Source organism: Phascolarctos cinereus, unplaced genomic scaffold (genome assembly GCF_003287225.1).
Source record: "Phascolarctos cinereus isolate Bilbo 61053 unplaced genomic scaffold, phaCin_HiC Scaffold_5;HRSCAF=322, whole genome shotgun sequence".
NCBI lineage: Eukaryota > Metazoa > Chordata > Mammalia > Diprotodontia > Phascolarctidae > Phascolarctos > Phascolarctos cinereus.
Genome location: NW_027555958.1, coordinates 274,812,614 through 274,825,318, shown reverse-complemented (window position 1 = coordinate 274,825,318; position 12,705 = coordinate 274,812,614). Strand labels below are relative to the sequence as shown.

Below are 12,705 nucleotides of genomic sequence, written 5' to 3'. Positions count from 1 at the left end.
GCACAGAGCCAAGTGGCTCTTATCTGGTGGATCAGATATATTTCAGAGGAAAGCAATCTAGCACCATGCATAAGTCTAGGTGAGAGGAGTTATTCTGGCAAAATAGTAGATCTGACTAGCATATTTTATACTGGGAGACTAATTGAAGCTGTTATATATTCAGGGCCTAATATAAGACTATTTGAAGGGCAGCTAGATGGCGCAGTGGCTAGAGCACAGGCTCTGGAGTCAGGAGGACCTGAGGTCAAATCCGGCCTTAGACATTTGACACTTACTACCTGTGTGACTTTGGGCAAGTCACTTAACCCCATTGTCTACCCAAAGAAAAGACTATTTGGATAATTTGCTTCTCTAGTTAGATTTTTATCTATTTGGGCTTAAGTTCGTCTACTTGAGGCTGTGTAATAATGCTCCTTAAATTCTATTTCAGTTTTAAAAAATTATGTGTACGACAAGGTAAGTTGCATTCTGGTGGGGAGATATAGCCTGTGTATGGTTAAATATATGGAAAGAGATTAGATCTATGATTTCACTGGTACAGAGAATTCTTAGGTAATCAAACTCCCTCTACCATTGCTGGTCAGCACCTTTTCTTCTACCTGTTAGACTTTAAAGTTGCCTAGAACACTGAAGGCATGCCTGATCTTTCTAGGGCATCATAGTCTCTGTGCCTTAATGATGATCATTCTTCAAGCAGTCTTAGTATTGGATAATTAAGTATAATAAAAGATAATTTATGGATGGAGAGAACAGAGGTGGTTGACAACCCATCAGGAATGTTGAAGGAGGGATTCCTATCTAGAATGAGAGGCAAATTAGGGTTACTCACTGCAACTAATGATCCTCTTTGTGAATTCCTATATTTGACAGTGAAGGCGTTTCCAAACGAGTGTTAACTCAGTGACTCACTAGAGAAGGGAAAAGAGGAGAAAACCCACATACAACTTACATGTCATTTATCAAAAAATTCTTTATAGTTGGCTGGAGATGGATGTGATGCTGCTGTCTTATACATTTGCATCCATATTGGAGTGGTCATATAGCAGCTCAAACAGCATCTTCCTTGCTTTTCTGTTTTGAACAGAAAAAGTCATTTTTTCTGTGTGTTAAAAGTTCTCCTCTCATCTATGTATACACATGTGCACGTACACATGTGTACACATGTGCATGTTTTATTATGCATATACCAATAGAAAGCAATGTGTTATTAGCATTCATTTTGAGAAGTCCTATACATTAAAGCTCTATGATTTCATGGATTTCCATCAATGAAGTTATCTATCACTCTATGTATAACTTGGATAAATTTTAGTGAGTTATTTGAGGTTCAGTAAAGTTGTGACTTCCAGGACCACCGACCTAATAAGTGTCAGAGGCAGGACCTGAATCCCAGTCTTCATGACTCCAAGTACAACTGTAACTACTATACTATTCTGTCTTGTGAGAAGATGCAGATTGTCAGATTTTCAAGTGTGAAGTTGGTCTGTGGGTAGTGTAATGATTTGGGGGCATTTTAGGAGGAGCCAGACTTCCTTGGTTCTACCACAAAGGATGCAGCTAAAATGCCCAACTGTTTCCTATAATGCAGATCAAAAATGTGTGTTCAGTATACATTTGTTGAGGGAATGAGGAATTAATCTACTTAATAAACTGAAATCTGTCCATAGGGGGATGATTAAAAAAAAAAGTTCTCCTTTCTTTTTAAGATTCAAAGATGTCCTTTGGTAGCTACCAAGATATCATGTGTCATCTTTGTTTCTGGATCTATGCTTGGAGACCTTTGAGAGCAATAATTGATTCAGGGGGATGAGGAAATGGAATTGGAATCAGTCCATCAGTTTGTAAGCATTTATTAAGCCATTTCTGTGTGCCAAACATTATGCCAGATGTTGGGAATATGAAGATAAAAATGGAATGGTCTCTGCCCTCAAGGAGCTTATAGAATGTAAAATTAGAAGATATCATTGGCAGTGTTTCTGTGTTTATTGCGGGTTGACTGAAAACAGAGATGTGGAAGGATATTACTTATGATCCCAGGGGCCATTTGGGCCCAGGTTAGACACTAATCTGTGAAGTTGTAATTAGGAAAACAAGGGGAGACCTTTTCAGCTCCTTTAAAAGGATATAGATAAATAGTATAGTAGCCAATTAAACTGTACATGAATCCTCCCAGGGAATTCTGCCTCTAAAATTTCTGGTCATTGTGGCACTCATCAGTTTATTAAGGGCTTATAATTGTGCCAGGTCCTGGGCTAAGCCAGGAAGAAGGCCCTGGGTGGTTCTCTCAAATAAGGATCCAGGGCCTTTTATGGAGTTGCTTATTGTTTTTTTTTTTCTGGAGAGGCTATATAGGAATGCTGATTCAGATTTTATAGTTAAGAACTTCCAAAATATAACGTTCTTTGTAAGAGAAGAAAGATGTAAATTATTAATTTACTTCTGTTTAAATGTGTGCAGGCATGTTATATTTTTTTTTATCAAACAATTTCAGGTCATTTATATTCCCCAGAATTAAGATAGTGCTTGCATTCACAGAATTCCAAGAGACAAATATATATCCTTATACAGTCATTACAAAGGCCATAGAAATAAAAAATAAATGAACCTGGGCAAGTCACTTAACCCCATTGCCTCGCAAAAGAAAAAAGAAAGAAAAAAACAACAAATGAGTCATAACAGTCAGTGTTTTTATGGGCCTTACAACAAAGAGGTCTAAAGACCCCTCCAATTCCAAGGTTTTAATTTATTTAGCCCTTAAGTTAGGCAGAAGATAGAGGGCAGAAACTCAATCCAAACTCTCCAGAGACCTACAGCTGACTTTATGCTGAGATCAAGAGACATTTAGAAAGAGATAAATGGTAAAAGCAAAGGTAAATCAAATACTTTGTCATAAGATACAGAAACAATCCTATTTTATAATAAATATATTATAAATACCTTTTCTCCATCCTGAGGACATTTCTTACCAACATGAAATGGCTGCAGGGTAATAGGTAGTGATAGGAACTTCCATAATTGTCTAAGAGCTTTAGGCATTCACATCATATTCTTTTCTTTCTTTCTTTCTTTCTTTCTTTCTTTCTTTCTTTCTTTCTTTTTCTTTCTTTTTTTTTTGGTCACTTTCTGCTTTATTGTTGTGCTTTCTCCTTATTTATTTATTTTTTTAGCCATCCATCCATTCATTTATTTATCTATCTATTTATTTATTTATCCATCCATCCATTCATTTATTTGTTTGTTTGTTTATTTATTTAATTTTTGCAGCTGTTTTTATTAAATGACCGGTTTAAAAAGTCAGACCAGTGCAGTGACTTATTGGGAGAATATGGAATTAGTGCCTATATCCCTGACAGTTTCCCTCAGTCACATCTTGTTCTATATAGTATGTGAAGAGAAGGGCAAGGCAGTGCACTAAACACAACACAAATCTCAGCAAGGCTTGGTTGAAGTACAACACCCTAGTTCTCTTCTGCCTTTTTCACTCCACAACTTTAAATGACATGTCTGTGGCCTAGAGTCCTCATCCGAGTGGGTGAGATAGGTGCCCCCTCCCCCACTCCCACTAATCTATTTAGGATAAAACTGACTTTGGGAGAGGGCAAAAAATAACCATGATCGAAAACAAGTTGGGGTAAGGAGGAGATGACATGGAGAGAGGAAAAATATGTGCATTCAACTCCATAAAAAAGGACCAGAGGGATAAGCTAAGGAAGGATCTCCAGACACCCATTTCAAGAATTCTGGGCATAATGCTATCAATGCTGTCCAGTGCTGCTGTGTCTCCTGCCCTGGAGAAGTCCCTGGGTACAGATTGGATTCTCCTATTGGAGCCATGTTGGCTATGGCTATCCCCAAATTCAGTCAGAGGGTGCTCTCTAGTGTGTTGTAGTTATCTTTAAAACTCTTCAGCTCTAGGAAGTGCTTGGCTCTTTTACTCTTCTGGCTGGAGGGCAGATAGGTGACCTGGATGGTTGTTGGGGAGGAAACTTCAGCACACTGAGTTAGATCCTTAGCTGCTGACTGGTGCTGCCGCTGGGAGCTCCCACCATGGGCTTTGACAGCGGCAGCCAGTTCACTCAGTGCTTCTTGGTCGTGTAGATATTCAGTCTGGCCAAAGACACCAGTTCCATATCGAGCTGTTTCATAGCCATCTAGCAGGGTATCAATGAGAGCTTTGCGGACACCCTTGAAGGGGGTACTTGTGTTTCGAAGCTCCAGCAGATAGGAGCGGAAGTTCTTGCCCATTAGGGAACGAGGATGCCGGCCTTCTGAATGAAATGGGATCTCAGAGGCACAAATGGCATCCAATGCTTTCATCCTGTACCGGTAGTTGTAGCAATGTTGATTTCCTGGTTTCTCCAGCTGCAAAAGTCTGGCATCATACTCTTCAAGAAGCTGGGGTTCGTATTTTACATCCTGGACCTTGGATAGTCAGATGCCAATCTCTTCCTTCAGGTCCTTGGGAGCATTGTGCCTCATTGGAACGTGAGGGCCTTTTCGAGACTTCATAGCAAAATGCATGATCTGCCTCTTCACAGAAATGAACAGCAGCACAAATAACAAGCTCCCGTAGGCCATCACCAGCACGACGTTCACCCCGGACAACCAGTTACTGCTGGACGCCATGGCCTCCTTCCAGCTTCGTTAGCTCAGGCTCCGCAGTAGCGATGGCCCTAGGGCTCCTTGGTGCTCCCTGGCCATTTCCTTATGGGGGAAGCCAAAGCCGGGCCCTGTTGGAAAACATGGCGGCCAGGGGGAGCCTGTGTTTTCTTTTTTAAATTATATACATACACATATAACTTCCACTTCTTGAGAGTTCTCTTGTAATAAGGTAAGACAGTTAAACAAAATTAATAATACGCTTTCATCTGAAAATGTATTTGACGTTTAACATCTGTAGGATTCCCCTCCTCTTTAAAAAAAAAACAAAACCAAATCTATTTTCTTTCCCTCTTACCCACTCCCTGCCTCTTTAAAAAAAATAGAAAAGAAAAATTCTTTTAACAGATGAGCATAGTGAGGCAAAGCAAATTCCTCCAATGGCTGTACATAAAAATATATGTAATACGTTATGTACCCTAAATCTATCACCTCTGCAATAGATAGAATGTTTCATCATAGATCCTCTGCAGTCATGAGTGGTCATTATATTGATCATAGTACTATAGCTTTCAGAGTTTCTTATTTTTACAGTATTTTTGTCACTGTATCCGTTGTTCTCCTGGTTCTGCTTATTTCATTTTTTGTTAATCAATTTATAGAAGTCCTCAAAATTGCCAATTTTTAAATATTGACATAATAGTATAAAGTATTCCTTTGGTTCTACTCACTTCATTTTTCATCAATTTATATGTCTTTTTGAAGTCATCTATTTCCTTATTTCTTACAGCACAGTAAGCACTTTCACATACTTTCATTTCATAAATAAATTGTGGAACTTATTCAACCATTTCTCAATTTTTGGATACCTTTAGTTTTCAGGGTGTTTTTTGTGTGTTGGGGTTTTTTTGTTGTTGTTTCTTTGTTTTGTTTTGTTTTGTTTTTGGCCACCACAAAAAAGAGTTTCGGTGAATATTTTTGTATGAATAGGACTGTTTGTTCTTTTTTTGGTCTCTTTTGGGCATGGGCCTACCTAGTAGTGGCATAATTGGATTGAAGTTACTGTTGTAACTTTTTTTGTATAATTGCCTAAGAAGCTACCTTTTTTAGCGTTAAACTGAGATTTTGCCTCTACATCATGGGTTTTTCACTCTTTCTTGCATGTCAGTGAACTGCCTTTGGAACTCTGGTGAAGCCTTTGGACCCTTTTTCAGAAGAATGTTTTTTCTTTTCTTTTTTCCCCCACTTAATAGTATTTTATTTTTCCAATTACATGTAAAGATTGATTTCAACATTTGCTTTTATAAGATTTTTTGGTTCCAAACTTTTTTCTCTCCCTTTCTTTCATCCCTCCCCAAGACAGCAAGCAATTTGATATAGGTATACATGTATAGTATTAAACATATTTCCACATTAGTCATATTATAAAAGAAGTATCAGAACAAAAAGGGAAAACTACAAGAGAGAAAAAACAAAAAAGTAAAAATAGTTTGTGTCTATCTGCATCCAGACTCCATAGTTCTTTCTTTGGATATGGATAGCATTTTCCACATGAGTCTTGGAATTGTCTTAGATAATTTTATTGCTGAGAAGAGTTAAGTCTGTCATAGTTAATCATATCACAGTATTGCTGCTACTATGTATAATGTTCTAGTTCCGTTCACTTCACTCAGCATCAGTTCATATAAGTCCTTCTAGATTTTCTTGAAATTATCCTGTTCATCATTTCTTATAGCACAAGAGTATTCCACTACATTCATATACCACAACTTGTTCAGCCATTCCCCAATTGATGGGCATCCCCTCAATTTCCAATTCTTTGCCAAGAAGAATGTTTTTCCAAAGCATAAAATAAAAATCAGGGCATCTAGGTGATACAGTGGATAGAGCGCTGGACCTGCAGCTAAGAAATTCATCTGTGTGGGTTCAAATCTGGCCTCAGACACTTAACTAGCCATGTGACTCTTGGCAAGTCACTTAACCCTGTTTGCCTCAGTTTCTTCTTCTGTAAAAATGAGCTAGAGAAAGAAATGGCAAACCCTCCAGTATCTTTGCCAAGAAGACCCCAAATAGGGTCATGAAGGACACAACTGAAACAACTGAACAACAACAACAAAAATAAAATATACGGGATTGCAAAGGAAACGAATGATAATGAGATACATTGGTCGGTATATTAGAAAAGGAATTTCACAAGCCCCAGGTAAAGAACTCCCGCTCTAAATGTTTACTTACGAAGAGGCTTCCAAATAAAGGTGGCTTCCTTTTACATAATTAGGAAAGCTTTTATGAGAAATCTGTCCTTTGCAGTGTTTTTAGTGTCACCATACCACTGTTTGATGTCACAATAAACACTGTTGATGTGTTTTCTTCTGTTATTGTTTCATAGTTGTATCAAGTGACCCGGGTACCTTTACTAAATCAGACAACTATATTCAGATGATAGAGAGCCCTTGCATTCTGAGTTGTTTAGAAGACCACTCAGTTGTCTGATCTTAACTCATCCTATTTATGGATGTACACTTTTTAGCGCATTGATGATTGATGGATGGCTTACTTCCTCCTCCATCTGGTAAAAATCCAGTGAATTTTTGTGGAAGTATTAGCTTTAGCAAGCTCTTTATTCAAATTCTCCCATTTTACTTTACTTTGGCATTTCTGAAGCCTTTATTTGTACTTCCAAGAAAACTTACTCAGCCATTAGGTTAGGCGAGCAGAGAAAAAAATACTTCCTTAGCTTTAAAAAGCATTTTTAAATTATTTTGGATTTTAAATGCAAATCACTCACACTTGCTTGAAAATAGATTCCTCAGAGAAAAGTGTTTAAGGAAATGTTACTTGGGGATAAAATAAATGCTTTTGGATTGATTGACAATTAGAGCAAAAGATCTCTCTTCTTTCTCTGTTCTCCATTTGCACTATAGGAAATACAAATTAACTTTTGTTATTTACTTTAGGCAGCAAACTTGCAATTCGATGAGCAGAAATGATTGATTGGGGTTGATTTATTTTTTTTTAAAGGGGGGGCTGGTGAGGAAGAGAGAAGAGAAAATAGAAAAGGAAAAAAGTGAAAAAAAAATTATGTGCAGATAACCATGAATACTCTAAGGTGCAAATAAGTGCCAATGATTGCAAAATTGTACTGACTCATAAATTTTATAAAAGTGAAATGCCTTATAGATGTTTCTAATCAGGGACAGCAGAGATGAGTATGATGGAAATAATGAACATGAACTTAGATCAACTTTTAGAGACAGTGGAGGATAGAAGTGCTTGGTGTACTCTGCTCCATGGGGTCACTAAGAGTCAGGCAGGACTGAATAACAACAATCGTAGAACCTATCATGTGTTTAATTGTTACAAGATTTTTTGCTTAAATCTCCCCTCTGTGTGAATTCACAGTTTAAATACAAATTTGATATAATCGTTGTCAGAGGATATTTCTGGTCAAGTTTATTTTTTAAATGAATTAATTGGTCTAATTGGATTAAGAGGGTGGTTCCTTCAGTTTATCCTAATGAGGAAAGAAAGTGACCTGGAATGAAGCCTTTCTATCTGGAAGAGCTTCTATTGCATTTGACAATGGTTGTTCTGTCTCTTTAAATTGGCCTCCCGCCCTGCCTTGTATAGTTGTCAGAATTCACAAGCATCTTCAGCTTGTTTTTGTCTTTGACAAACTGAGTCGGTTCTGTATGAGCCTGTTTTCTGTGTCTGCTCTTGGTTTTCATAGACTGGGACTAGCGTCAAACTACCTCCCAGTAAGAAAACAACATACTTTCATTCATGCATCCTGCTCCCTGCCCCTCTTGTCCTTCCTCATCCAATAAACTGCTGTTACCCAGCATGGCAGAGAGCAAGAACATGATCCATCAGGGAATGATTTAATGAGTGACCAGAAGCATCCTTGTTGGGTTCAAGCTGGTGAGAGGCAGCTAAGTAGTTGACATTCATCTCACTGTTTACTGATGCACAAACAGCTATTTTTGCTGTTTATCTCCAACTCTTCTACCAGTACACTCCTCTCTTTGCAATTGCCTTTCCGTTCCTTTCTTCTCTGTTGTACGTAGTGGTAACTTTTGCTTCCATTGCCCCATTCTCTGTGTGTGATTTGTGTGTATATGTGTGTACACACATAATTTCATCCGCCTTGACCTTTCTTTACTTCTTTTTCACTTTTCCCCACACTTTGCTTGTTCTTCTCACTCTGCCCTGTTCTCCTTGTCATTCCTTTTCCTTGCCATCATTCCATTTTTTCTACCCCCTGTATATATATATTTTCCTTGTAATGTTATATTTAGAGAGTCCAATAAAACAGATCTGAGTCCAGGAAAAAAAATGGAGATCTGATCAACTCTGTCTTGTCCAGTTGCCTCTACGCATAATTTTTGTGCTCTCTGAGACTTGGGATAGCTGTCTTATATATCTTTTAGGAACTGACATTTAAATTAGGGATTCTGAAAGGGAAACAAATCTTTTTTCCTTTCTCTGGGACAGGATTTCTGTTAGAGGGGAAAGATAAGAACTGAGTGGTGAAAATGCTCTGCAAAGTCTAGCTGTACATTCCCTCCTTTTAAACTAGCGTCAACAGAGAGATAACTCTGAATGCAGAATGAAGCATGCTTTTTTACTAGATTTATTTTTCTCGCTTTTTTTTTGTCTGTTTTCTTTTTGCAATGTGGGTAATATGGAAATATGTTTTGTATGACATCACATGTAAAAATAAAACTAGTTTCAACATCCTCAACATCATCATTGTAGCTAACATTTATATAGCACATACAGTGTGCCCAGGCACTGTGCCAAGCTCTTTACAATTATTATCACATTGCTCTTCACAACAACCCTAGGAGATCAGTGTTATTGCAGTTGTCTCTGGTCTTTGTGACCCCATTTGGGTTTTTTCTTGGCAGAGATACTGAAGTGGTTTGCTATTTCCTTCTCCAGCTCATTTTATAGATGCAGAAACTGAGGCAGACAAGGTTAAGTGACTTGTCCAGGGTCACACAGCTAATAATTGTCTGAGTCTGGATTTGAACTTGGGAAAATGAGTCTTCTTGACTTCAGGCTCCTTTGAATCACCTGGCTGCCTCTGTAGTTGCTATTATAATCTTCATTTTATACATGAGGAAACCAAAGTAATCAGCAGTTAAGTGACTTTCCCATGGTCACACAACTTTTAAGTATGTGAGGTCACATTTGAACTCAAATCTTCCTGACTGCAGGTCCAGAGCTTTATCCACTGACCCAGCTTGCTGCACCAGCATCTTAAAAGCTAGTATTCTTATAGCACTTTAAGGTTTGCAAAACACTTTAAAAATATTACTTCATTTTATGCTCATAACAACCTTATGGGGTAAGTGATGTTATTATCCCCATTTTATAAATGAGGAAACTGAGGCTGAGAGAGGTTAAGTGATATTCTCAGGGTGACACAGCTGAGAAGTACATGAGGTGAGATTTGAACTCCAGTCTTCCTTGTTCCTAGTCTAGTGCTTACTCACTATTCCATCATCATATAACATAGTAAGTCTTCCCCAAAATCAAATAACCCTGGATTCTTTCAACTCAATTTCTTTAGCAGCTCAAGTGCCTAATTTCCCAGAAGAATTTTTGCTGCAACTCCCCAACCCCCCTTCCTGAAACCCTTCCTTTCCAAGTCCTTCACATAGAGAGACCAGAGGTCAGTCCTTCCTCCCCTCTCCCAGCACTGGCACAGTGAGATATACCACAAGCAAATCTCGTGGCAGTGGAAAAGGTTGAGGCATTTGGAAATCTGATTATTATTGATGATTGCATCTCAAACAAAAAAAAGTCCCTCCCCTTGTGGCCTTGAAGTACATTTAATATCATAATTACTTCTATTTTTGAAATTTAGTAGTTCCAGAGTAACACTGTTAACTTTGTGGGCTCCCCATTACAGGGACTAACCAATCTTTTGAATGTTTAAAACTTATTGGTAATGTGGAAATGTTTCAGAGGGCCAAATGGGAGTAGGATGGTAGCACTGAGTTTCATCTAAAGGTAAAAGGGAGAATTCTGAAGAAAAAAATGAAGAAGGCCTTAAATATTTCATATTTATTGGAGCTAGCTTCTCCCTTTACTCATGTATGTGTATATGCATATGTGTATGCATATACACAGTGTCTGGGGTTCCAAGGCCCTTTTGCAGATGCCATGTTGTTTTTTGGGCTCTGGAAGAATTAGTTGGGTTGAGCTGCTAGATCAGCCACTTCTGAAACAGTCGTGACTTGAAGGTCACTATTTGAACTAATTGCTTGGCATGGGGGTCAGATCTGTTGACCAAGAGAAAATGATCCTTACCCAGGGAAGCAGGGAAAAGTCCAGAGTCCGAATGCCTGGATTTTAGTCCTAGCTTTGCCATTTGCTCACTGTTTGACATTAGAAAAGTCACTTTTATTCTGTGGTGACATAGGAGAAGTCACTTAAGCTCCCTATGGCTTGGTTTCTCTGCTGTAAAATCAAAGAGGTAGGACTAGATTAGGGATTCTTAATCTTTTTCATGTATCACAGTCCCCTTTAGGAGCCTAATGAATCCTAAGACCCCTTCTAATAATAATGCTTTTTATATCATTGAAGGAGAGACAGTTAGTGAAAATAAAGATGTAATTTTTTTTTTCCCATCCAAGTTCACATACCTCCTGAAATCCATCCATGCACCCACAAAGGGTTTGTGGACTCCAGGTTAGGAACCTTTGGACTAAGGGGGCTCAGAGGTTGCTTTCAGCTCTGATATATGATAATGAAATGAAATGAATAACAATATGAGCCGTTTGGCAGCTTTCCTGTTAACAGTTTAAAGAAGTAATTCCCAACCTTTTGATAATTGTAACACTTTTTTGTTAAATTTCACAACATCCTCTCCCCAGTCCTTCTCTGTAAAGTGCTGCCTAGAATATATTACTTAAATTAAGGTAAATTAACATGAAGAGGTTTTATTTTTGTTCTGCTTTGCTTTTTTAGAATCTGATGGCATCTTTTGAAACATCAGTAGATGCTCATGGATTTTGCAAAATGGAAGTTTGAAAGCATGAGGTTATAGAATTAGAGTTAGAAGGGACCTCTGGTCTAACACCCTTATTTTACAAATGGGATAACTCAGACCCAAAGAGATTTAAGTGTTTTAACCATGGTCACATTGAAAAGCTGGGATTCTTACCCATTTCATTTAAAGCAAGGTCCTGAGGTATGTGGATACTCAGGGGATTCGTGGATAGATTCCAAGGGGTCTATGAACTTGGATGGGGAAAAAAAATTATGTCTTTCTTTAAGTATACTTGGTTTCTTTTTATAATTCTGTTTATTTTACTTTTTTCATTTAAAAACATTATCCTGAGAAGGGAATCCATAATCTTCACCAAATGGTCAAATGGGTCTATGACACAAAAAAGGTTCAGAACCCTTGATTTTAAAACTATTTAATAATAATATTAATAAATCAATAACTTGAATAAATTAATAGATTATTTATGTAATTTAAAAATTAGACTGAAAAAGAGTGGGGCTAACTGAAAGGAGCGTGGGGAGAGTATTATAAGACTGTGTCTGGTTATCTCTCTCTGTCTCTCTCTTTTTTTTCACAAAAGAATCGGAGGCTTTGCAGTTTGTAGATTTTTCAGTCTATTTTAAGATTATTCAGTTTATATGTGGCTGCCTAAGGAACAAGGACTACACTCAATTAGCTACCTTTAACTAGACTACTATAGGACACTGTGAGAGATTAATAAATATTTGGGATGGCACTAAAATTAATAATAGCTAGCATTTTTATAGCGCTTTAAATTTTGCGGAGTATTTTACAAATATTACCTCATTTGATCCTCACAACAACCCTCAGATGGAGATCCTTTTATTACCCACATTTTACAGAGGATGAAAGTGAGGCAGAAAGAAGTTAAGAAATTAGGGTCACATAGCTAGGAAGTGTCTGAGTTAGGATTTGAACTCAGTTCCTTTCAGTTCTGTCCACTGAGCCACCTAGCTGCTGTTGCTGGGGAATGATAATCATCCTTCAGAAGTCCTACTACTGTACCCTTAAGAGGAAAGGAAAGAAACAAGCATTTATTAAGAACTTACTGTGTGCCAGGT

At 37.8% G+C, this 12,705-nt stretch overlaps 1 protein-coding gene and 1 pseudogene across 3 annotated transcripts in view; one reads left to right on the top strand and one right to left on the bottom strand.

The window, feature by feature from the left end:
• The window catches only part of PITPNC1 (phosphatidylinositol transfer protein cytoplasmic 1), a 360,189-nt gene that overhangs the window by 183,402 nt on the left and 164,082 nt on the right, over window positions 1-12,705 (top strand). The gene's annotated exons all lie outside the window — the stretch shown is intronic.
• LOC110218190 (protein C1orf43 pseudogene) lies at window positions 3,303-4,641 on the bottom strand (annotated as a pseudogene).